We start from the raw sequence: 3913 nt of genomic DNA on the forward strand, positions 1-3913 counted from the left end.
AGAGCAGAAGGATCCTGGATGTCAGAAAAGCAGACTTTGACTTGCTAAGGTAACTCCTGGGCAGGATCCCCTGGGAAGCCAGTCTCAAGGGGGAGAGGAGTCCAGGAGATCTGGCTGTAGTGTAAGGAAGCCTTACTGAGAGTGCAGGAACAAACCATCCCAATGTTCAAGAAGACTGGGAACTATGGCAAAAAACCAGCTTGGCTTAGCAGGGAACTCTTCAGTAAACTAAATCACAAAAATGCAGCTTATAAGTGGAAACTTGGACAAACAACTAGGAAGGAATGTAAGAGTATTGCTTGGGCATTCAGGGATGAAGTCAGGAAGGCTGAAGCGCAACTGGAGTTGCAGCTAGCAAGGGATGTGTAGGGTAACAGGTAGGGTTTCTACAAGTACGTCAGTAGCAAGAAGAGAATCAGAGAAAGTGTGGGTCGCTTATGAATGGGGGAGGCAACCTAGTGACAGAGGATGTAGAAAAGGCTAAAGTGCTCAATGCCTTTTTCACCTCCATCTTCACAGGCAAGGCCAGCTCCCAGACTACTGCACCTGGCAGCACAGTTTGGGGAGGAGGTGAGCAGCCAACTGTAGTGAAAGAACAGTTTAGGGATTATTTAGAAAAGCTGGACATATACAAATCCATGGAGCCGGATGGGATGCATCCCAGGATGCTGAGGGAGTTGGCTGATGTGATTGCAGAGCCACTGACCGTCATCTTTGAAAACTCATGGTAATCAGAAGAGGTCCCAGATGATTGGAGAAGGGCACACATAGTGCCCATATCTAAGAAAGGGAAAAAGGAGGATCCAGGGAACTACAGACCAGTCAGCCTCACCTCAGTCCCTGGAAGAATCATGAAGCAGATCCTCATGGAATCCATTTCTAAGCACTTGGAGGAGAAGAAGGTGATTAGGAGTAGTCAGCATGGATTCACCAATGGCAAGTCATACCTGACCAACCTGATAGTCTTCTATGATGAGGTGACTGGCTCTGGGGATGCGGAGAGACCAGTGGATGTGGTATACCTTGATTTTAGTAAGGCTTTTGATACAGTCTCCCATCAGGCAAGCTAAGGAAGTACAGGTTGGATGAACAAACTGTAAGGCAGACAGAAAACTGGCTGGAGCATTGGGCTCAACAGGTAGTGATCAATGGCTTGATGTCCAGTTGGCAGCTGATATCAAGTGGTGTGCCCCAGGGGTCTGTCCTGGGACCGGTTTTGTCCAAAAGCTTCATCAACGACCTGAAAGATGGCATTGAGTGCACCCACAGCAAGTTTGCAGATGACTCCAAGCTGAAGAGAGTAGTAGATATGCTGGAGGGTAGGGCTAGGATTCAGTGTAACCTAGACAAATTGGAGGATTGAGCCAAAAGGAATTTCATGCAGTTCAACAAGGACAAGTGCAAAATCCTGCACTTTGGATGGAACACTTTCATGCACTGGTACCGACTGGGGGCTAACTGGCTGGGCAGCAGCTCTGCTGAAAAAGACCTGGGGGTTGCAGTGGACAATAAGCTGACTATGATCCAGCAGTGTGCCCTTGCTGCCAAGAAGGCTAATGGCACACTGGGCTGCACTGGTAGGTGTGTTGCCAGCAGGTTAAGGGAAGTGATTGTTCCCCTCTATTCAGCACTGGTGAGGCCACATCTGGAGTATTGTGTTCAGTTTTGGGCCCCCCACTACAGAAAGGTTGTGGACAAATTGGAGAGAATCCAGTGCAGAGCAACGGAAATGGTTAGAGGTCTGGGGGACATGACTTATGAGGAGAGGCTGAGGGAACTGGGCTTATTTAGTATGGAGAAGAGAAGACTGAGAGGGGATTTAATAGCAGTCTTTAACTACCTGAAGTAGGGTTCGAAAGAGGACAGAGCTAGATTGTTCTCAGAGGTGGCCGATGACAGAACAAGGAACAATTATCTCAAGTTGCAGCAAGAGAAGTTTAGGTTAGATATTTGGAAGAATTTTCTTACTAGGAGGGTAGTAAAGCACTGGAACAGGTTACCCAGAGAGGTTGCAGACTCTCCATCGTTGGAGGTTTATAAGACCCAGCTAGAAAAGGATTGGCTGGGATGAGCTAGTTGGGGATGGTCCTGCTTTGGGTAGGGGGTTGGACTGATGACCTTCTGAGGTCCCTTCCAACCCTAATTTTCTATGATTCTATGATATGGTAAAAATACATCTCTCTCTAACTCATTAATCTATATACCAACTACATAACTATAATTCAGGAAGTTGAATATTATCACCAGTACATTGAAAGTGTTTAAACAAGCTACAAACCATTCCTTGATTAGTTTGCTGTTGCAACAGAGCCAGATTTTAATCATCCACATAAATGTGAACAGTGGGAACAGGAGAGAGGGAGAAGAGGGGTTTTTCCTACCCTGGGGGTTTTTAAGAGGAGGTTAGATGAACACCTTGCTGGGGTCGTTTGACCCCAGTACTCTTTCCTGCCATGGCAGGGGGTCGGACTAGATGATCTGCTAAGGTCCCTTCCGACCCTAGAAACTATGAAACTATGAGGGAAGAAAAGATGAGAAAAGAGACAAGAAAGGATTGTGAAAGGAAAACGGAATAAGTAGCAATCCCCAAAAATTGGGTGAAAGAAAAAAAGAGGCAGAAGAAAAGGAAGACTGGAAGAGGAATCAGGTAACAGAATGAAGATGAAGAATGAAGAGAAATATAAGGCAACATAAAAGAGATTAACAGAAAAGGGAAGGATAACGAAGAACAAAATTGGCTAGAGAGAAACTTTGTTAAACTATAGGAGTACGATTTTCCAAAGTACTCAGCATTTCCAATGAAATCAATTATTGCCTTCAGATGAAGCAAAGTTAGGTCAATGCTGAATGCTTTTTAGAAATCCAGCCTAAGTGTGCATAGTTCCTTTCTCTTCCTTTCCTGAACAGAGCTTTTCAGGGACCACTCCCAATTTCCAAAATGTAAGGGAACAGAATTTGCACTGATTCACACCCTACCTAAACTCACTGGAGTAAGTCCTAGATCCAGCACAGTGTTTAAGCATGTACTTAAGACTGATCATATAAGTGCAACAGACTGCCAATGTGGGCTCACCAGACTGGCTTGAGATACTTACCCTGGGCTACAAACAGTGCTGGTGAACTCTGAGTGACCCAACGGTGGAGCAGGGGAGCCCTGCCCTGTGGAAAAGGAGAAGCCAGTCAAAAGAAGGGGTTTTCAATCCCCTCATTTGCATGGAAAGGGGATGGCCGGAGTTGGGGGTCCGCCACCCTGAGCCCTAGTTGGCAGGTTTGCAAGCCAGGGAGGGACGGCCAGAGGGGATAAAAGCAGCAGTGGAACTAGCGTGTGGGGGCTGTTGACAGTGACTCTGGGGAACGACTGCAGGAGTCCTAAGAAGAGCTGGGGTGAGCTGATCCAGCAGAGGAAGCAGGGAGACCCCTTCAAAGAGCCTTGAAGGCCCTGGGAGAAGAAGGCAGCAGCAGGTGGCCATGCCTCCAGCCCTGCAGCAGAGAGGGAGCAGCAGACAGGGCTTGGGGCAGAGAGCTGGTGCCCCAAGGCCCCATTGCAGTGTGCTGGATGTACCAGGCGTCCCAGAGGCCAAGGGTGGCAGTCGGTCCCCCACTGCACTGTGGAGAAAAAGCAGCAGCTAGGACCGCAGGCGCCATCCTTATCTGGAGCAGGGAGCTGGTCTGGTGAGATGAGGAAACCCCTCACCTTCCCTGGGGAAGCAGGACAGCAGCAGGCAAGGCACTGGGATCCTGCGGAGCAGCAGAGTGCCTGGACGAGGGTCCCCAGGAGCCCGGGGCGCAGGCCGGAACTTGGAGCAGGACTGGCAAGCCGCGAGGTGTGTGGGGTGCCCGGCCAGTTGTCTGGAGCAGAGATTTACAGCAACAACCCCTGGGAGCTGCCTGTACTGCTGACCCTCTGCCACTG

At 48.9% G+C, this 3913-nt stretch overlaps 1 pseudogene; it reads left to right on the forward strand.

Annotated features, from left to right (window-relative positions):
* Window positions 1-324: 324 nt before the first annotated feature.
* The window catches only part of LOC109302282, a 14556-nt pseudogene continuing 10967 nt past the window's right edge, over window positions 325-3913 (forward strand).

The sequence above is a fragment of the Gavialis gangeticus genome, unplaced genomic scaffold (assembly GCF_001723915.1).
Source record: "Gavialis gangeticus isolate Ggan-Ray unplaced genomic scaffold, GavGan_comp1, whole genome shotgun sequence".
NCBI classification, from domain to species: Eukaryota; Metazoa; Chordata; order Crocodylia; family Gavialidae; genus Gavialis; species Gavialis gangeticus.